Source organism: Mus musculus, chromosome 14 (genome assembly GCF_000001635.26).
Source record: "Mus musculus strain C57BL/6J chromosome 14, GRCm38.p6 C57BL/6J".
Lineage (NCBI taxonomy): Eukaryota > Metazoa > Chordata > Mammalia > Rodentia > Muridae > Mus > Mus musculus.
The window spans coordinates 86,399,890-86,423,135 of record NC_000080.6 but is presented as its reverse complement, the minus strand read 5'-3'; the positions used below and the strand labels follow the sequence as shown (position 1 = coordinate 86,423,135).

The 23,246-nt window shown below is 38.7% G+C and overlaps 1 long non-coding RNA gene and 1 pseudogene across 3 annotated transcripts; one reads left to right on the top strand and one right to left on the bottom strand.

Moving 5' to 3' along the window:
• The first annotated feature begins 567 nt into the window (after positions 1–567).
• On the top strand, positions 568–19,932 carry Gm32913. Of its 3 annotated transcripts, XR_874876.1 has the most exons (5): positions 568–648; positions 14,477–14,558; positions 16,561–16,743; positions 18,335–18,454; positions 19,150–19,932. It is a non-coding gene; the product is annotated as a predicted gene, 32913 (long non-coding RNA). The 3 variants fall into 3 exon arrangements; XR_874875.1 differs by lacking the exon at positions 568–648 and having other exon boundaries at positions 13,972–14,558; XR_383674.2 differs by lacking the exons at positions 568–648; positions 14,477–14,558 and having other exon boundaries at positions 16,331–16,743.
• Positions 14,475–14,614, bottom strand: Gm25115 (annotated as a pseudogene).
• Positions 19,933–23,246: the final 3,314 nt, after the last annotated feature.

The window sequence follows — 23,246 nt, the reverse complement described above, 5'->3', positions numbered from 1 at the left end:
GAGCTTAGACCATGCTTCTTTTTTCCTCAACTAAAAAATAATGATTAGCTGTCTTTTGGGGTTGCTTTAGCCAGTTTAAAAAAGAAATTGGCTCTTTTAAATGCTCTTGAGCTTCTCTTATGCACAGGGAATACGCCTTCACAATTCTGCAGGATAGAAATACCGATATCATTTGGGGGACCCCAAAACATCCAAGATCTTTAGTTATAAACCATATTTCAGTCTGAGTCACACGCTGGAACCCTTTATGTTAGTTCAGCCCAGTGCAGTTAGACATCTTATACTTTCTTTTTTAAAGACATCTTATACTTTCTTTTTTAAAGCAGCTGTGACAAAACAAAAACAAACCCACTCTCCAGGCCACCTGCAAAATGTTAATATAGATTAAATGATATAACACAATGGGCATGTTTCCATAGCCCTCTCTTTGAAATTGATATTAGCTAGGATACATAGGATTCTTGTCACATTCGCCTAGCTTTAAAGATACCAACACTTGAGATGAAAATGCTCTTGCAAGTGATTTCACATTCAGCTCCCTGAGAAAGAATTATCTGTCTTTCACAGTCAACTGGAACACCAGACAAAACAATGATGTAATGATGTCTAGCATTTGGATTATGGGGATTATTCCTAAGAAGAGATAAGGTAAGCCCATCCGAGTCCCACCCGATTGACCAGCGAGGTTTCAGGTTCCAGTGAAGGGAAGAAGAACTGAGTAAGGGCCAGGAGATCCTGTTGAAGATGCAGAGTTGAGCATGTGGAAAAACCAGAGTCAGGGCCAGAGGCTGTGAGCCACTCTCTTCTAGCTCCAAACCTGAAGAATGGCTGGTTGATTCCTTATTTGCTTTTTGTCAACTTGGAAAAAAAAAAAGAAAAAAAAAAAAGAAAGAAAAACTAAGGTCGTTTGGAAGAGGAAATCTCAACTTAGAAAATAGCTCCATTGCATGGACATGCATGCAAATCAATAGGGCCAACTGTCTTGATTAATGATTAATTTGTGAGAGTCCAGTCCACTGTGGGTGGTGCTACCCTTTGGCAGGTGGTTCTGAGTTTAATAAGAAACCACACTGAGCAAACCGTGGAAGCAAGCCAGTAACTACCATTCGTCCCCGATCCCTGTTTCAGTCTCTGCATCCAATTTCCTGCTTGAGTTCCTGCCCTCACTTTCCTTGGTGATGGATTGTGATAGGGACATGAAAACTAAATAAACCCCTCAAGTTGTTTCGGTTAGTGTTGCATCTAAGCAATAGAAAGCAAACTAATACAGAGGACAAAAACTCCAAACATTGATTTAAAAATTACCATTTTAATGTAACCTTTAAATTCTGACTTGGAAGGTAGAGAGATATCTCAGTACTTCCTTTTCTTCCAAGTGATCCAGGTTTCCAGCTTGGATAATGGTTGGCTCACAACTGGTAACTCCAGATCCAGGGCACCCCAAGTCCCTTTCGGGCCTCATTGGGAGCCTGCACCCATATGGTGGCTCATTACAGTTTGTAACTCTAATTCCTGGGAAATCCTATTTGACCTCTGACCTCCACAGACACTAGGTACACATGTGGTTCACCAACACTGAACACATGTAGTTCAGAAAAAGTAACTATGCACATTAAAATAAATACAAGATTTAAAAGTCATGTACAAAATGGCAATGTCCACTTTTCATTGATACTAGCTCTGCCAGAAACTTTTAATATTTATGAAACCCTCTTTACAAAATTTTGTTTCTTTTATTTGGTTATTTTTTTGTCTTTATATTTTTGTATTTGCATTGTTTCCATTATAATTTTGTGTGTGTTTTCAGTTTTTGTAATACCCTTTGCCTATCTCAACTTTACAAAGATTCTTGCCCATCCTCTTCTTAAACGATCATATTTAATGGCCTATGATGATCTTCATCTTTTAAATATTTTATTTTTCAATTAGTTGGAAGTATGTAGACACAACTTATTTTTGCATATTGAAATTTTACCCCATTAGTTAATGAAAATAATTTATTAATGTAACAATTTTTGTAGAGTCTTAAGGTTTTTTTATGTATAATGATTATATAATTTGAAAATAGAGGTTTTTTTTACCTCTCCACTTATCCTTTCAAATATTTATGTATTCCTTCTATCTCCCTCTCTTTTTTCTCTTTCCTCTTTCCTTCCTTTCCTCCCTCCATTCTTTTCTCTCCCTCCCTCCCTCCCTCCCTCCCTCCCTCCCTCCCTCCACCCTCCCTCTCTTTCTTCCTACCTCTAGCTAATATCTCCAGTCTCTATATCCAAACTGAAAAATTCAGGATCATCTTGGCTGTGTTAATATTTTTAACTAATTTAACAGCACATTGCATATGCTGTTCATTCCATATTACAATTCTTTCACTTATTGAACACTGTTTTCTGTAGCCCCTTGAATACATGCATGTGCATATATATTTTTTTCCTTAATAATGTGTGTGCGTTTGTATATACATATATTTGATCTTAGTTTGCTAAACATGTAGTCTATATTTAGTATGTTTTTTAAGTAACATTTTTATTGAACATGACTCAATTTTTCATAACCTTGCACAGATCTGAATATATAGCAATTGTTTTGGATAATGAATTATAAAGCCTCTGGGGATTTCTGGTTTTATTTGAAAACTATTTGTATGTAGTCCAATTATTTCTTTATATTATGTTACCTTAACCTTACTTATAGTCTTTGTTAGGGAAGATGTCTGGAAAGCCAGGGTGTTTTCCAGACCCCGAAATTTGATAGAGCTGAACTTCTGAACTCTATCTACTTGCAGATTTTGTTAAGCTTTTGTATCTGGTTTGGCTCTATGGGTTTGGAATCAGGCATGGTCCTTTCAAAAGCAGCGTTTCTCTGGAGAATATCCATGGTATTAACAGTCAACAAGTGAGATTTAGTCACAAATGCTCTGCTCTACATTGCTCCTTGTAGCACCTGCACTCTGGTAAGCCCTAAAACACCTCACTTGGTCATAAGGAGCACAGCCCCTAGCTAAGCACTCTTGTGAAGAGCCTGTCTTAAATTTTGTGAGTCTCCTCTCCACATGAGCTCTTCTGGGATCCTGTATTGTGTATTCCATATGTTTTATGTACTCCCACTCTAATTCTTTAATGGAGACAAAATCTGATTTTAGCGCAGTGAGTTGTAGTGCAAGCATATCATGGAAATCTACCTCTACCAAGGGGGCAGACATCTGGCCTGGTCTGAGGCTCACAAGCTCATTTTGATAAGGACCCCTGATCTTTTACTTATGTGTATTTGGACTCCTGATATGCTTGTTTATGATAAGAGCGCTGATTTAGGGCCAGTTATTACTTCATTGTTAAAAGTCTTGGTACTCATTAAGTGACATCAATCCAAGAGCCCCTTTGTATGCACTGGGCATATAAGGTTAAAATGCCCCAGTATTGCCGGCCTGATCAGGGGCAAAAGTCCCATCCGGTCCACTCGATCACCAGGCTTCCTTGCCCACAGAGTCTCTGGACACCTGCAAGGACCTACACAGGATCCCCCACAGGATCTTAAGACCTCTGGTGAGTGGAACACAGCGTCTGCTCCAATCCAATCACAAGGGACCTGGGACTACATTAACTAGAGAAGCAGATAACCCGGCCTGATCAGGGGCACAAGTCCCTTCCGGTCCACCCCAGCACCGGGGTTCCTTACGCGAGGAATTTCTGGACACCCCCAAGGTCCTCACAGGACCCTGCACGGGATTTAAGACCTCTGGTGAGTGAAACACAACTTCTGCCAGAGGGCAGGTTCAAACACCAGATATCTGGGCACCTTCCCTGCAAGAGGAGAGCTTGCCTGCAGAGAGTACTCTGATCACTGAAACTAAGGAGAGAGCTAGTCTCCCAGGTCTGCTGATAGAGGCTAACATAATCACCTGAGGAACAAGCTCTAACCAGAGACAATTATAACAACTAGCTCCAGAGATTACCAGATGGCGAAAGGCAAACATAAGAATCCTACTAACAGAAATCAAGACCACTCACCATCCTCAGAACGCAGCGCTCCCACCCTACCTAGTCCTGGGCACCACAACAAACCCAAAAAGCTAGACCCAGATTTAAAAGCATATCTCATGATGATTGTAGAGGACATCAAGAAGGACTTTAATAACTCACTTAAAGAAATAAAGAAGAACACAGCTAAACAGGTAGAAGACCTTAAAGAGGAAACACAGAAATCCCTTAAAGAATTGCAGGAGAAAACGACCAAACAAGTGATGGAATTGAATAAAACCACCCAAGACCTAAAAAGGGAAATAGACACAATAAAGAAAACCCAAAGTGAGGCAACGCTGGAGATAGAAACCCTAGGAAAGAAAACAGGAACCATAGATGAGAGCATCAGCAACAGAATACAAGAGATGGAAGAGAGAATCTCAGGTCCAGAAGATTCCATACACAACATACACAACAATCAAAGAAAATACAAAACGCAAAAAGATCCTAACTCAAAACAACCAGGAAATCCAGGACACAATGAGAAGACCAAACCTACAGATAATAGGAGTTGATGAGAATGAAGATTTTCAACTTAAAGGGCCAGCAAATATCTTCAACAAAATTATAGAAGAAAACGTCCCAAACCTAAGGAATGGCATGCCCATGAACATACAAGAAGCCTACAGAACTCCAAATAGACTGGATCAGAAAAGAAAATCCTCCTGACACATAATAATCAGAACAACAAATGCACTAAATAAAGAGAGAATATTAAAAGCAGTAAGGGAGAAAGGTCAAGTAACATATAAAGGCAGACCAATCAGAATTACACCAGATTTTTCACCAGAGACTATGAACGCCAGAAGAGCCTGGACAGATGTTATACAGACACTAAGAGAACACAAATGCCAGCCCAGGCTACTATACCCGGCAAAACTCTCAATTACCATAGACCGAGAAACCAAAGTATTCCACGACAAAACCAAATTCACACATTATCTTTCCACGAATCCAGCCCTTCAAAGGATAATAACAGAAAAGAAGCAATACAAGGACGGAAATCACACCCTAGAAAAAGCAAGAAAGTAATCCCTCAACGAACCAAAAAGAAGACAGCCACAAGAACAGAATGCCAACTCTAACAACAAAAATAACAGGAAGCAACAATCACTTTTCCTTAATATCTCTTAATATCAATGGACTCAATTCCCCAATAAAAAGACATAGACTAACAGACTGGCTACACAAACAGGACCCAACATTCTGCTGCTACAGGAAACCCATCTAGGGAAAAAGACAGACACTACCACAGAGTGAAAGGCTGGAAAACAATTTTCTAAGCAAATGGTCTGAAGAAACAAGCTGGAGTAGCCATTCTAATATCGAATAAAATTGACTTCCAACCCAAAGTTATTAAAAAAGACAAGGAGGGACACTTCATACTCAAAAAAGGTAAAATCCTCCAAGAAGAACACTCAATTCTGAATATCTATGCTCCAAATGCCAGGGAAGCCACATTCATTAAAGACACTTTAGTAAAGCTCAAAGCACACATTGCACCTCACACAATAATATTGGGAGACTTCAACATACCACTTTCATCAATGGACAGATTGTGGAAACAGAAACTAAACAGGGACACAGTGAAACTAACAGAAGTTATGAAACAAATGGACTTAACAGTTATCTACAGAACATTTTATCCTAAAACAAAAGGATATACCTTCTTCTCAGCACCTCACGGGACCTTCTCCAAAATTGACCATATAATTGGTTACAAAACAGGCCTCAACAGATACAAAAATATTGAAATTGTCCCATGCATCCTATCAGATCACCATGGACTAAGGGTGATCCTCAATAACAACAGAAATAATGGAAAGCCAACATTTACGTGGAAACTGAACAACACTCTTCTCAATGATACCTTGGTCAAGGAAGGAATAAAGAAAGAAATTAAAGAATTTTTAGAGTTTAATGAAAATGAAGCCACAACATACCCAAACCTATGGGACACAATGAAAGCATTTCTAAGAGGGAAACTCATAGCTCTGAGTGCCTCCAAAAACAAACTAGAGAGAGCATATACTAGCAGCTTGACAACACATCTAAATGCTCTTGAAAAAAAGGAAGCAAATTCACCCAAGAGGAGTAGATGGCAGGAAATAATCAAACTCAGGGGTGAAATCAACCAAGTGGAAACAAGAAGAACTATTCAAAGAATTAACCAAATGAGGAATTGGTTCTTTGAGAAAATCAACAAGATAGATAAACCCTTAGCTAGACTCACTAGAGGGCACAGGGACAGCATCCTGATTAACAAAATCAGAAATGAAAAGGGAGTCATAACAACAGATCCTGAAGAAATCCAAAACACCATCAGATCCTTCTACAAAAGGCTATACTCAACAAAACTGGTAAACCTGGACGAAATGGACAAATTTCTAGACAGATACCAGATACCAAAGTTAAATCAGGATCAAGTTAACGATCTAAACAGTCCCATATCCCCTAAAGAAATAGAAGCAATCATTAATAGTCTCCCAGCCAAAAAAAAAAATCCCAGGACCAGATGGGTTTAGTGCAGAGTTCTATCAGTCATTCAAAGAAGATCTAATTCCAGTTCTGCACAAACTATTCCACAAAATAGAAGTTGAAGGTACTCTACCAAACTCATTCTATAAAGCCACAATTACTCTGATACCTAAACCACAGAAAGATCCAACAAAGATAGAGAACTTTAGACCAAATTCTCTTATGAATATTGATGCAAAAATCCTCAATAAAATTCTCACTAACCGAATCCAAGAACACATTAAAGCAATCATCCATCCTGACCAAATAGGTTCTATTCCAGGGATGCAGTGATGGTTTAATATATGGAAATCCATCAACGTAATCCATTATATAAACAAACTCAAAGACAAAAACCATATGATCATCTTGTTAGAGGCAGAAAAAGCACTCGAAAACATGTAATACCCATTCATGATAAAAGTCTTGGAAAGATCAGGAATTCAAGGCCCATACCTAAACATGATAAAAGCAATCTACAAAAAACCAGTAGCCAACATCAAAGTAAATGGTGTGAAGCTGGAAGCAATCCCACTAAAATCAGGGACTAGACAAGGCTGTCCACTCTCTCCCTATCTATTCAACATAGTACTTGAAGTCCTAGCCAGAGCAATTTGAAAACAAATGAGATCAAGGGGATACAAATTGGAAAAGATGAAGTCAAGATATCACTTTCTGCAGATGATATGATAGTATAAATAAGTGACCCTAAAAGTTCCACCAGAGAACTCCTAAACCTGATAAACAGCTTCGGTGAAGTAGCTGGAAAAAAAATTAACTCAAACAAGTCAATGGCCTGTCTCTACACAAAGAATAAACAGGCTGAGAAAGAAATCAGGGAAACAACACCCTTCTCAATAGTCACAAATAATATAAAATATCTTGGCATGACTCTATCTAAGGAAGTGAAAGATCTGTATGATAAAAACTTCAAGTCCCTGAAGAAAGAAATTAAAGAAGATCTCAGAAGATGGAAAGATCTCCCATGCTCATGGATTGGCAGGATCAACATTGTAAAAATGGCTATCTTGCCAAAAGCAATCTACAGATTCAATGCAATCCCCATCAAAATTCCAACTCAACTCTTCAACGAATTAGAAAGAGCAATTTGCAAATTCATCTGGAATAACAAAAAACCTAGAATAGCAAAAACTCTTCTCAAGGATAAAAGAACCTCTGGTGGAATCACCATGCCTGACCTAAAGCTTTACTACAGAGCAATTGCAATAAAAACTGCATGGTACTGGTATAGTGACAGACAAGTAGACCAATGGAATAGAATTGATGATCCAGAAATGAACCCACACACCTATGGTCACTTGATCTTTGACAAAGGAGCTAAAACCATCCAGTGGAAGAAAGACAGCATTTTCAACAAATGGTGCTGGCCCAACTGGCTGTTATCATGTAGAAGAATGTGAATTGATCCATTACTATCCCCTTGTACTAAGGTCAAATCTAAGCGGATCAAAGAACTCCACATAAAACCAGACACACTGAAACTTATAGAGGAGAAAGTGGGGAAAAGCCTTGAAGATATGGGCACAGGGGAAAAATTCCTGAATAGAACAGCAATGGCTTGTGCTGTAAGATCGAGAATTGACAAATGGGACCTCATGAAACTGCAAAGCTTCTGCAAGGCAAAAGACATTGTCAATAAGACAAAAATGTCACCAAGTGATTAGGAAAGTATCTTTACCTATCTTAAATCATATAGAGGACTAATATCCAATATATATAAAGAACTCAAGAAGGTGGACTCCAGAAAATCAAATAACCCCATTAAAAAATGGGGCTCAGAGCTAAACAAAGAATTCTCACCTGAGGAATACTGAATGGCTGAGAAGCACCTGAAAAAATGTTCAGCATCCTCAATCATCAGAGAAATGTAAATCAAAACAACCCTGAGATTCCATCTCACACCAGTCAGAATGGCTAAGATCAAAAATTCAGGTGACAGCAGATGTTGGCCTGGATGTGGAGAAAGAGGAACACTCCTCCATTGTTGGTGGGATTGCAAGCTTGTACAACCACTCTGGAAATCAGTCTGTTGTTCCTCAGAAAATTGGACATAGTACTACTGGAGGATCCCGCAATACCTCTCCTTGGCATATATCCAGAAGATTTCCCAACTGGTATGAAGGAAACATGCTCCACTATGTTCATAGCAGCCTTATTTATAATAGCCAGGAGCTGGAAAGAACCCAGATGCCCCTCAACAGAGGCATGGATGCAAAAACTGTGGTACATTTACACAATGGAGTACTACTCAGCTATTAAAAGGAATGAATTTATGAAATTCCTAGGCAAATGTTTGGACCTGGAAGACATCATCCTGAGTGAGGTAACCCAATCACAAAAGAAGTCAAATGATATGTACTCACTGATAAGTGGGTATTAGCCCAGAAACTTAGTACACTCGAGATATAAGATACAAGTTGCAAAACACATGAAACTGAAGAAGAATGAAGACCAAAGTGTGGACACTTTGCCCCTTCTTAAAATTGGAATCAATCACCCATGGAAGGAGTTACAGAGACAAATTTTGGAGTTGAGACAAAAGGATGGCCATCTAGAGACTGCCATATCCAGGGATCCATCCCATAATTAGCCTCCAAACGATGACACCATTGCATACACTAGAAAGATTTTGCTGAAAGAACCCTGATATAGCTGTCTCTTGTGAGACTAGGCCGGGGCCTAGCAAACACATAAGTGGATGCTCACAGTCAGGTATTGGATGGATCACAGGGCCCCCAATGGAGGAGCTAGAGAAAGTTTCCAAGGAGCTAAAGAGATCTGCAACCCTGTAGGTGCAACAACAATATGAACTAACCAGTACCCTGGAGCTCTTGACTCTAGCTGCATATGTATTAAAAGATGACCTAGTCGGCCATCACTGTAAAGAGAGGCCCATTGGTCTTGCAAACTTTATATGCCCCAGTACAGGGGAACGCCAGGGCCAAAAAGTGGGAATGGGTGGGTAGTGGAGTTGGGGGGAGGGTATGGGGGACTTTTGGGATAGCATTGGAAATGTAATTGATGAAAATACGTAATAAAAAATATTTATAAAAAATAATGCCCCAGTATCGTAGATGTCAGTTCAAATTTTGTTCATAATAATATTTGCAAATCTTAATTAAGCACAGTATGAAAATAGATACATGTATATAGGTAACGGTCATGTTTACGCCATAGGGCTTCTATTTTCACAAACTCTAAACTTTTTTCTGTATGTTGGGAACCTTTATATATTCAATCATTTTGAATTATGTGGATGTTGTGGTCAGCAGTTACCCTACTGTGTCATGAAAAGTAAGAGGTAATTTTTCATTGCTTCCTCTGCTTTGGCCCCCCTTACCTCATTTCTTATAATGTTTCCATCTCTCTGTCCACTATCTCATTTTTTCTTCTGAGATCAACTGCTTATTTTCACAGATGAGTGGGGATTTGTATTATTCATCTTCAATGTCTTCTGATTTGTTTTGCTCAAACAATGACTTCCAGTTTCATCAGTGCTTCTGAAAATGTCAGAATTCCATTATTTTTCATGATGCAATAAATCACACTTTCTATATTCATCATTCATTGAGATGGATACCTTGTTTGAATCTGTGCGTTGTGTACTATGAATGATATTGTCATAGATATAGGAATGCTGGGAACTCTTTAATATAATGATTATGCCTCCTTTGACCACATGCATAGTAGTAAGAGTGAATCTTCCAATTGGTTATGTCTTCTATAGTTTCTATCATTATTTTTAAATAATATTATTGTAGAGATCTTTTACTACTTTGGTTGTCAGCTCTTTACCGGCAGGTCTAAGTGAGAGGTGAGAACTTGGACCAGCTGGGTCTGTCTGGGGCTGAGCAGGATGGCCATACCCAGAAGAAGTTCCAACTGGTAATAAGAACACATGCTCCACTATGTTCATAGCAGACTTATTTATAATAGCCAGAAGCTGGAAAGAACCTAGATGTGCCTCAACAGAAGAATGGATACAGAAAATGTGGTATATTTACACAATGGTGTACTACTCAGCAACTAAAAACAATGGATTTATGAAATTCCTGGACAAATGGATGTATGTGAAGGACATCATCCTTAGTGAGGTAACCCAATCACAAAAGAAGTCATTAGATATGCACTCACTGATAAGTTAAGTGGATATTAGCCCTGAAACAGAACACCCAAGATACAATTTGCAAAGCACAAGAAAATCAAGAAGAGGGAAGACCAATGGGTGGATACTTCATTCCTTCTTAGAATAGGGAACAAAATACCCATGGAAGGAGTTACAGAGACAAAGTTTGGAGCTAAGACAAAAGGATGGACTATCCAGAGACTACCCCACCCAGGGATCCATCCCACAATCAGCCACCAAACCCAGACACTGTTGCACAATGCCAGAAAGATTTTGCTGAAGGGACCCTGGTATAGCTGTCTCGTATGAGGTTATGCCAGTGCCTGGCAAATACAGAAGTGGATGCTCACAGTCATCTATAAGATGGAACACAGGGCCCCCAATGGAGAAGCTAGAGAAAGCACCCAAGGAGCTGAAGGTGTCTGCAACCCTATAGGTGGAACAATGATATGAACTAATCAGTACCCCCAGAGCTCGTGTCTCTAGCTGTATATGTAGCAGAAGATGGCCTAATCGGCCATCACTGGGAAGAGAGGCCCCTTGGTATTACAAACTTTATATGTCCCAATACAGGGGAATGCCAGGACCAAGAAGGGGGAGTGGGTGGGTAGGGGAGCAGGGCGGAGGGAGGGTATAGGGAAATTTTGGGATAGCATTTGAAATGTATATAAAGAAAATATCTAATAATAAATAGATAGATAGATAGATAGATAGATAGATAGATAGATAGATAGATAGATAGATAGATAGATAGATAAATAAATAACGTCAAAAAAGGAAACATACTGGGCTGGAAGTCTTATTAAAGCAGGAACTCGGTTTATTAAATTAGCCTCTTGCTTATATAGGGTTGAGGGAGAAGGTGGGGACTTTTTGGTGGGGTGAGATGATGTAGGAGGTAGGGTAGGAGTTGGGGAAGGGTAATGGAGGGTATAGGGTGATTGCCAAGGCCAATCAAGCTATTTACATCAGCAGTAGCTAGGCAAAAGTGGGCTGTGCTGAGTCACTCTAGTATGGAAGTGAGCAAGGCAGGTTCCCAGGCCCTAGCCAGGCTCAGGGATTTCCATTAGGGCCTTAGATTTTTGGCCAAATTAGGCCTAACATTTGGTTAAACACATTCACAAATATTTCATGTTATTGTAACCTTTTAAAATAAGATTCATTTTTTAATTTCTTTTCCAGCAAGTGCACTATTGACAAATAAAATTGTTACTGTATGTCGATTTTGTATCCTGCGACTTTAGTGAATTCATTTTTCAGTTTTAACAGCTCTTTGATAGCATATTTATATTTTTTTCCATTTATAAATTCACGTGATTTTCACTTATGGATTCTTTGTCTTTTTTTAATCTGCTTGCTTTTTATTTATTTCTATTGCTCAGTTGCTATTGTTAATATTTACAATACTATATTAAGCCGGTGAAAATAAATTGTTAGAATAAGCTATGCAATCCCAGATAAATCACACCAAGAGACAGGTCTCATGTGGTAGTTTTATTGGGAGAAGGGCAGAGGCAGCCTCTGGAAGAGGGTGGAAAGAAAGAAGAGAGAGGGGTCAGGGAGCGTGAGTCTTTTATCTGGGCAGTGGTGTATGCACAGAGGGATGTGCGGCGGGGCCATGGAGCATGTGCAAAGGGACAGATGCAGGAGTGACGATGCTGTTGCCTAGAGATGACATATACACGAGTGATGCAGTCACTTAGAGATGGTGGCACACCACTGGGTCTGGGAACTGCCTGTGATGCTTCTAGCTGTCCACGGATGTGCCCGATCCTAAATAACATAAATAGTGGAAATATATATTTAGTTTTTAGATGTGGGGATATGATTTTTTAAATACACATCATTCCTGTGCATCACCAAAAAGCAAAACTATATGTAAAATGAACTGGTAAATGTTTGAAAGTCCAGAGTCTCCTGCAATCCTTCCAGGCTGTCTGGGCATGCGTATTCCCGTATAGTTTGCCCCTTTCGTGCCTCTCAGATCACTGTGATAGAGCAACTCTGAAAAGAGTAATACGCTATTGATTCTGCAATTTGCTTTCAAGTTGCTGTCACTTCTGAATTTTGATGTAGGTACCTCAGGGGGACAAATGTGCAGACAGTGTCACTTTGTTATGACCGCCACCTGGTATGCTGCAATTATAAGGTGTCAGGGACATTAAATGCGCATTCAGGTTTTCAAAGATGATATTAAAATGTTGGGTGACTTTTTACCTTAGAATAACACAGCATTCAAATTTTAAACTTAATTTGCAGAAAAACAGAAACCAATTACTAAATAAAAAAGATTTTCCAACAAACTCAAAGGCATCTTTGAAGGTTTCTTGTCTCATAACGTTATGTCAGGGCTTTTCCTTTTTAAACAGTTTTATCTTATCTTTATTTTATTTATATCTTTTTCTTCTCTCTTTTTGCACTACAGGTTCTTTTCATATATATTATGGTTTAGAGTTTCATGTAAAACCACTGGGTCTCTGTTTCTTGTGCCTAATTTTGTTTTGTTTGATTTGTTTGTTTTGCCCAATTCCAATGTGTTATTTTTGTTATATAGCACAGTACAGTACAGTACAGTACAGTACTATATGGTATTATTACTCCTTAGGAGCATGCTTGTTTCATAATGAGAGTCAGAAAGGGGGTGGACTTGGATAAGAGGGAAGATAAGAAAGAACTTGGAGGAGTAGAGAGGGGAATCCATAATCAGAATATATTATATATAAAAATTTTCAAAATAAAAATGGGGAAAAAGAAAATTGAAAAAAATAAATGAGGTATCACTTCATATGTACTAAATTGAATCTTTATAACTATTAGAAAGGCATACAGTACCAAATAAAACTGGGATGGGAATTCCAGCATCATCTGTGCTCTGAGCACAGGTACTTCCTCACTTATGATGACGTTAATTGTATCCAATGAACTCATTGTAAGTTCAAAATATAGCGTGCTGAATCTGTCTTTCGTCCATGGACCTATATAACCAGGACAATTTAGACCAGATCACCCTAAGTGTGCTTAGAACCTCTCATTAGTGTACTGTTGGAAAAACATCACCTAGCACAAAGCCCATTTTATAACAGAATATCTAATGTCTCATTTGATTTAATAATTTTTGCACTGAAGGTAAAAAAATATTACTTTTTATATGATAGAGACTGTATTTAGTATAAGTCTAGAATGGATCTCTTAATATTTAATAGATTATTTAATTTAATCATTTGTAAAATTTATGAATGAAGTTAATAGGAAATAAGTGTTAATTATTTAAGTTAATAATAGAGAATATATGTCAATACAAAAATGGTCCAAAGAAAGGATCCCTTTTATTTACAAATGTCTATTTTCTGACAAGAATTCAGGAGGAATGAGTGCAAAGTTTGTATATTAATAGCTACACTTTTGGTGGTGTTTTTGGTAAGTGTGGTGGCCTTTTTCTGTGGGCTTTGGGTGGAACTTCCTGACCACTTGAGTTGAAGTGATAACAGGCTTTGCAGTTCTTCAGCAAAGTGCACTGTCACTTACAGACCATTGACAACCCCAGAAATGAACAGACACATTGACAGTTCTTCAGGAAGATGATCTCTTTTGTTCTGGTCCATCATATCGAAAGTCAGGGGTATTTGAACCCAGTGTAATTAGAGCAGCTTTCGTGAGTATGTAACTAATTCAGTTACATACTTCCATTAAGGAGAACATATTTTGATAAAATAAAGACTTCATAGAATAACCTTTGTTTGTTCCTTCCTTCCTTCCTGCCTGCCTGCCTTTCTTTTTTTCTTTCTTTTTCTTTCAGGAAAGCCTTGAATGCAGTCTTTCCACTACCACAAATTATGCATAGGAAATGCCAGGAGTCAGCATATCCTGGAGTGTCAAAAGTAAGTCTCGGCATGGGGACACCTACATGATCATATATCCTCTGCCAGGTAAGTATTATAATACATTTTATATAAAAAGTTAAGTCCAAGGGCCTGGAAGGACTTTTCAGTGGCTAAGAGTACAAACTGCTCTTCCAGAGGACTGCTGGATTCTCAGAATCCTTATTGGGTGGCACTCAATCACCTATCAGCCTGGCTCCAGGGAATCCAGTGCCCACTTCTGGGCTCTTCTGGGGGCCTACAGCCACATGTACACATAAATGGACACATTTACACAAAACTTAAAAAAATAAAAACTAAATATTTTTAAAGTAAGGTATACTAGGAGGATTAATATGATTTTTAAAAAATTAAGTATCAAGGTGAACACTCTTACATTGCTGATGAGAGTGTAAACTTGGAAAACCACTTTAGAAATCAACTTGGTGATTCTCAGAAAATTGGAATAGTTCAACCTAATGTGGTATAACCAGCTATACTGCTCCTGTGCATATATCTAAAAGATGTTCCACCATCCCACAAGGACACTTTCTCAACTATGTCCATAGCAGATTTATTTGTAATAAACCAGAAGCTGGAAACAACCTAGATGTCCCTCAACTAAAGAACGGTTGATGAAAATGTGGTTCACTTACACAATGAAATATTACTCAGCTATTAAAAACAAGGACAACATGAAGTCATGTATTTTACAATAATTGTTTATCTCTTGAAATTACAATTACATAATTTTCTACCTTGTTTCTTCTCCCTCCATCTGCTTCCATGCGTTTCTCTCTTGATTTCTCTCAAATGCATGGTCTTTTTCTCTAATAGTTGATTTATATGTATGTATGTATGTATGTATGTATGTATGTATGTATGTATGTATGTTTTATGTATATATATATATATGTATGTATATGATAAAATATATTTTAAATATATACTATATATACATATTGTCTTAGGGTTTTACTGCTGTGAACAGACACCATGACCAATGCAAGTCTTATAAGGACAGCATTTAATTGGGGCTGGCTTGCAGGTTCAGAGGGTCAGTTCGTTATCATCAAGGCCGGAGCATGGCAGTATCCAGGCAGGCATGGTGCAGGAGAACCTGGGAGTTCTACATCTTCATCTGAAGGATGCTAGCCAAATACTGACTTTCAGGCAGCTAGGACAAAGGTCTCAAAGCCCAGACCCACTACCACACACCTATTCCAACATGGCCACACCTCCAAATAGTGCCACTCCCTGGGCCACACACATTCAAATCATGACACATGTAAGTATATAACTACAACCGTCTCAGTCCATATGAAAGAGTAGAAACAAAAAGACAATAAGAAACATACTTATGATCATACCACACCAATGGGGAAGATGGACACACAGCCACACAATCACAAGCCTACCTGCCTAGAGTGACTCACTGTGTGAACTTAGAGCAAACATTTGTCTTCAAGTAAATCACTGGTTTGTTTGCTTTTTTTCTTTTAATCTGTAAATAAAAAAGTTGTGCTAGATACCCTAGATGTCTTTTTGTGTCTGAAAAAAATAACTTCTGAGGTTCAACTTGCTACCACATAAATCCATCTCTAATAACCATTCCTTTTACAAATACTTTAATGGGACATATCCCTATCAGATAGACCAGATATGGAACTACTTTTAACCTTATATTATTACCACCTCTCACTTTTTTTTTGCTAAGATATGATGTGTCTCTTTGATTATTTCACATTTTTTTAAAGCTTTAAATTTTTTTTCAAGAGCACAAAATTTAAGGTGTGTGTGTGTGTGTGTGTGTGTGTGTGGTGTGTATACATGCTTGTGTACACAGGTCCCCATACTTGTTTGTATATGTAGAGGCCAAAGGAAGGTGTCTGGTGTTCCCACCTATCATTCTTCACCTTACTCCTTTGAGGCAGAATTTCTTCCTAAACCCAGGGTTTGTATTCTTTGGCTATGCTGACAAACAGCAAACTGAAGCTATCCTCTTCTCTCTTGCCTGTTTCAGTGCGGGGATTACAGATGTCCATGAGACCATGCCTGGCTTCTTATCAACTCCTCCTGATTGTACATCAAAATCTCTAAACCCTTCAAGTTGTTCTTAATATAAAGAAGAGGGCTGGGTGTTACAGGAAGCAGAGCTGAGATGAAGCAGATGAATCCTGTCCAGGACAGTTGGCCTTGATCTTTGGTATCTCTTTAAATCCTTCTCATATTAGAGCATGTTTCAAACTTCCCCTGTTAGACATTGTATCAGTCATGATTCTCTAGAGTCACAAAAGTTACTGTATGGATCTCTCCATGTGTATGGAATTTATTGGAATGCCCTACAGGCTGCAGTCCAACTAGTCCAACAATAACTAGATGTGAGTAGAAAATCCAAGAAGCTAGTAGTTGTGCAGTTCCACAATGTTGGGTGTCTCAGCCGGTCTTCTGTATATGCTGAAATCCCAAAGTAGGTGCCAATGACAATGAAGGAATGCTTATGCTAGCAAGGCAAGGGCAATCCAGCAAAGAACAAAACCTTCTTTCTTCCATTGTTCTTAGATAGGCTTCCAGAAGAAGGTGTGACCCAGATTAAAGGTGTGTCTTCCTGCTTTGATATCTGAACCAAAGCCTGTGCTTTCCAGATTCAAGATCTGGATCGCAGTTGTGGCCTCCATTCCTGGATTGAATTTCATCCCAGATATAGTCAATTTGACAACCAAAAGCCATCTCAGATGTCTTGTAACTATTATTAAGTACTTAATAGCTTAATCCAAATTGCTTATACCTTATTTGTTTTATGACCCATTAACATGGCTTTAATACTGATTGGTTTTGGATAGACATCTATCCAATTGGTCTTAGTGTAGCATACTGATTTGAAACCTTTCAACATTCTCTGTATTGGTCAATTCAGTATACTTAGACAGGAGAGAAAAATCCAGGATGTTAACTACAAAGATTATAATCAGCTACTTCTTACAGAAACTATAAATACTAACATATCACAAAGCCGAGAGTTCTGTAGACATTGTCAATGCTACTACCTCTTTGAGCTTTCGGGAGCCGTAACCTTTTCACCTTCAAACCATTCTGTCTAAGCTCTGAGCCCTGTGATTTAGAAAGGTTTTTATCTCCACTGTGCTACTGCTCTGCCAGGCTCTTATCTCAGTGAAAAGAGTCTGTGCCGTAGCCCACTGGCATCTCAAGAAGAAGCTCTCTGCGTGGGTCATGGATGTCACTGTTTAATCAAAACTTTAAGATGCATCATTTTATTTGCTTATCTCCACAAAGTGTTTTGCCTGTCATTTGCTATTAGGTAATACATCAAATATTCGATGTTTTCATAGAACTATGTGTGTTTGAATTTTTTGTGTCCTTATATATAAAACAAAAGCAAACGTGTACTAAAACAAGTGGCATTAATTTGTATATATATATATATATACATATATATATATATCTAACACTGAGTAAAAAACAAATATAACTAGTTTTGCTCATATGGAACAGTACCTGTTTTGTCATAACTTCTTATTTGATTTAAGTCATAGAATTTTGTAATTAATTTACAATCAATTTTTGGCAATATTGATTGCTTCTTTTTCTAGAAGATAAAACACATTGTAAGAATAAGCTATATCTGAATTGTTCTGTTTTGTGTGTGTGTGTGTGTGTGTTTTATTACTTTAGTCCCGCATTTATCTATAGATGTTTATGTCTAAGTGATCTAAATGAAGATTTTGAAAAAAGTATTTTTTTATGTTTATTTTTTCTTTCTGTTATTTTTACAACAGTATCTGTTCCCAATCAAAATAATAGAGTTAGAGTCAACAGGACCCAAAGAGATCATGTGAATATTCATGTTGAAAAGGAACTTTCTGGGCCATTTGAAAGACAGATTTCCTGTTTTGTTGGTGAGTGTTTTCCATGGGCGGAGGGGAGGGGAGGAGAGGGTGAAGCACTAGGCCTGGAAAACAACACAAAGTAAGGCTGAGCCAAAGATGGTTCTCATCTCATCCTAGTCACAGGCTAAGACCAGTTACCCACAGAGCTTTGTGTATTTTTAAAATGGCTTGTTCTGATATGGCGTTCCTTACGAGGGAGAAAGGTGGCAAATGAAAAGACAGGGGTAGAGGCATGGCTTTCCTCAGAGAATCATGAAAAAAAATTATCAAACACTGCTTGACCTTAAACATTTCACCAGGATAGCATAGATTTGAATATACTTGGATAAACTTGGATAACACCAAGTATCACATAGATTTCATGTCAGGGGAAACAAAATGAGGGTATCTCAGTATCTCTGAATATTTATTTTTAAATGAATATTTTAGTTACATAAATCAATATGGAACATTTTAGGTCTCTGGAAGAAAGGGAACTCTTTAGCCTAAGTCTACAGGGGAAAAAAAAAGCAGAAGAGTAACTATATATCTTCTTGTCTTTTCCTTGTTTCTTAGAATTGTTTACTCCAATTTGAAATACTTTTTCAATCAAGTGGCACATCAGTAGTTATTTTCCGTATAAAACTTGAGTAAGAATGAGGCAACCGGTTCTGGGGTGCCATGGGCTCTGATACATTGCTGCTGGTGTTTTCTTCTCATCCTAGATCGACATCACAGGAATGGTTGCTGATTTCTTGTTCCAGAGCCCCCATTCTAACCCAGCGCACAAGTGAAGGCTGGGAGTCTTGTGGGTGCTGGGCCAGGTCCTATGGAGCTTGTCTTACCTTAGCTGCTCCGCCAGTGAGAACCTCAATTTCTTCGATATGTCAAAGAAAAAGACCATCAAATCCATTCTTCTTGAAGTACACAAAGGTTCTGGGAATACTTTTGGAAAAGCACTACTTTTAGTCAGACGATTTCTCTCCCTTTGGCTTTGGCAGTTTGAGGAGTCTGGACAGAAGGCTTTCAAGCTCTGCAGTGCCAAGTGTAAGCAGGGTCGCCTAGCTTAAGTCACCCACCATGTGGAAGCTTCGGTTGTTTATAGAAAGATCCTTGGCAGTTTATTTAACTTTCTGTAAACGAGGAACTAATGAAAACCTCCCTCTTCCATTCTAACCATTGCCAGGTTTTAGAGAATAATCCCTTCATGTTTTTGCCTGCAGCCATTACTTTTCTGAACTCAAATATCATGTCCTGAATAGCAATAATCTATTGATCTGAAAAGACAGCTCATACGTGTATCAATCCAAAAAGCCAGTTCCTGAAGCTAGGCTTGTCCTTTAGTAGAAACCCCAGATAAGAATTCTATACAGAATGTATGTGTGTGTGTGTACATGTACAAGTGCTTGACAATGAACTGAGAATAATACATTTCAAGAATTTCTTAGAATGAATTCTTTTTTCTTTTTTTTTTTTTCCCGAGACAGGGTTTCTCTGTGTAGCCCTGACTGACCTGGAACTCACTCTGTAGACCAGGCTGGCCTCGAACTCTGAAATCTGCCTCTGCCTCCCGAGTGCTGGGATTAGAGGCGTGTGCCACCACCGCCTGGCTTAGAATGAATTCTTAATTAGAAGATTTTAGAGTGGGGCTGGAGAGATGGCTCAGTGGGTAAGAGCACCCAACTGCTCTTCCAAAGGTCCTGAGTTCAAATCCCAGCAACCACATGGTGGCTCACAACCATCCTTAATGAGATCTGACTCCCTCTTCTGGAGTGTCTGAAGACAGCTACAATGTACTTACATATAATAAAAATAAAATAAATTTTTAAAAAAGAAGATTTTAGAGTTCATTTGCGTCTTGAGGAAAGTACATGGAAAAAGAAAACAAACAAAAACAAAAATCAAAAAAAGCCAACAAAAAACCACAGGCCCACAATAGTTGGATTCCTCTAGAATTTAAATTATTTCTAAGATTTTTGTCTAATGGTTTTATCTTTTAATTATAAGAACAGAGTTGAACATAGGGTAAATCCTGTGAGGGGCCACTTAGTTCATTGTAATAGTAATTTAAAAAAATGGCACCCTGGTGACTTGACAGATTTCATAACATTTTCAATAGTGTGAAACTTGTATTCAGTCACAGAGAAAGTCTGGAATATTATCTACATAAATGTTCTTACAAAGGGACTATAATTACTGACCTGATACAAAACCTAGGTTTCTGTAGGTGTTATTAGTGCCACCTCTCTGGACTCTTAGGGACAGTAACCTCTGCTCACCGTAAACCGATTGTGCTTGAGCTCTGTGTTTTAAGGGCTTCACCTCTTCTTCGCTAGTGCATTGCAAGGCTCTTATCCCAGCAGAGGGAGTCCCTGGCTGTGCCCCTACAGCATTTCAAGAGGCAAAGAGAAGACTCCTTGCTTCTTTCAGAGATATCAGAATTCCAAGACCTTAACAAAACTGGCTCAGGATAGATAAATGTATGAACCAGGCAAATCACATCCATACAGTCAAGCCTTGTAAAACCACCCCCTACCAATTCTGTGCAATGCAAACTCCTTTAGAGAAAATATTGGTATTGCATGGAATATGGAAAAAAAAAACAGATTTGAGGGGAACGGGTAGAGGGTAACAGCTGTACTTCCAGGCTTCTGGGTCTGAGTTTAAATAACTTATAGGTTAAGAGTTTCCATTCTCTCTTCAAAGCATTGTTATTCCTTGCAACCTTGTTAAGGCGTTTATTGTGACATCCTCCTTACAGGTTACAGTGAGACATAATATCAATGAGTTTAAAGGATTTTTTCCCCCTTTGAGCAAAGCATTGTTATTTAAATGTGAGATAAATGCTTCTTGCTTCTGAATCTGTTTGTCACATCTCAAGAATGGAACAAGTAGGAGACTGAGACTATCAACCCACTAAAAGGCTTAAGCGAATCACTTGCAGTGAACACCTTGCCTCACAAGCTGTGTTTCCAGAGCCAAGGCTCCCAGACACCCACAGCACCAGCCATGCCTCACAATAAGTGACACCCAGTTAGGGAGCCAACACTTTAAAAGAGATAACTAAAAGCAATATCTATTGTAGCAGACAATTTATCCCCATACCACGGGTGTTCCTTGCACTGCTTTGGACTCACAGATTTCCAGAAAGGTTAATCTTTACAGCTCCATCCTAACTGTGTGCTTGGAAATGAAATACACACAGATCCCATGAGCTAGCAGCATGTGACAGATGACACATCGAGATAGTCTTCACACATTCCATTTCCAACTCCCATCATCCACTTAAGCACAATGGCCCTTTCAGTCTGCACATGTGTTTCGGGGACCTTTGTTCATCGCACAGTCTCTATCCATACTCCAGTAGCCAAATGCTTGGTGATAAATATCTCTGAGGGAGGATGTTTTTGGCTGGAGCTCTATCCAGGCCGTGGAAGTTTCTGATAGTCTAATTATTCAGCCTAGAGAGGACTTGTGTTACTCCTTGGGAAAACACAGTCATTATTTAGCATGGTGAATTTTTTTTTTTAAGACATGGTCTCAAGTAATTTAGGCTAGTTTCACATGTTCTATGTATCTTGAAGTTAACCTCATCCATAGATCTTCCTGCCTCTTACCTCTTGAATGCTGGGATTATAGGAATGTACCCATATACCAGACTTTCTGCCATGCTAGGGGACATAATGAACTTTTTGTGCATTCTAAGTAAGGACTCTACCCACTGGGCTCCAACTCCTGTCCTTAGGATGGGTTTTGAATAGTAACTTTACCATTACGCAGGGTGATTCTTTGTTTTCACTCTTCTTGTATTATGTGGAACATTTAGCAGCATCTTTGGCCACAACTTATCAGTGGATGCCAGTAGTAACTCTTTCCTTTCCTCTGAAGTACCACCTTCCTATTGTAACAATCAAAAATATTTCTAGACAGGACTAAATCCCATTGGAGGCAGGCCCTCTCTCCCTTCCCTCCTCTGGAAATCAATGAATAAAAGGAACATTCCACTGCATCCTACTTGTTAATATTTGTAATTTAAATCTCATCTCAATTAACACATTAGTAACAATGGGTTGCAAAATCTGTAATTTGCAAAAATACTTTTCAGAACCCTGCATTTAATTCTCCTAAGAGCCCTCAGGTACATTTGTTGGTATCTGTCTTTTACAGATTTAGAGACTGGCTCAGGTTTAGTGACATATGCTTACAGTGATGGATGACAAAGCACTGAAGGGAGGAATTTCTGCTGCATTTACCTTGGCCTTCACTCACCTCCTTTCAAAGTGGTCCACTTTGCATGATATTACTGTCCATTAAACTCTTGTTTTAATTTCTTTTACGCTGAGACTAAAAGGAATCTTAGAAGCTTCTTTGTTCATCTTAAAAGAGAGGAAACCAGGTTGCAGAGAAATTAAGTGATTTGTGTAAGGGACGGCAAGTGGAAAAATCAGGACTTCATTGCATCCAGATGACAGGGTTCCGTAACTTTCCTTCTCATCCTCCAGCTCTTACCTTACTGCACCTCATCTTCTGTGATCTTGGTGGAGGTGGAATCAATGTCCCGTTTAGGACTGAACACTCAAATTCTTTATCCTCAGCACTTTGTCCAGATAAGTCTCTCTTCGCTGACTAATATCTACTGTAAAATGAAGCTTCTCTGTGCACATGTAGTTGCAAGAAGACCTACACATGATCAATACAGCCCCGATTCGCTGATAGATGGGGTATGGCATCTCTAGGCTCCATGCCATACTGAAGAGCAGAGGATGTTGGTGAAGAGAGAGAGTCATTCTTTATTGAAGATATGGCCATAGATAGGTTTTCC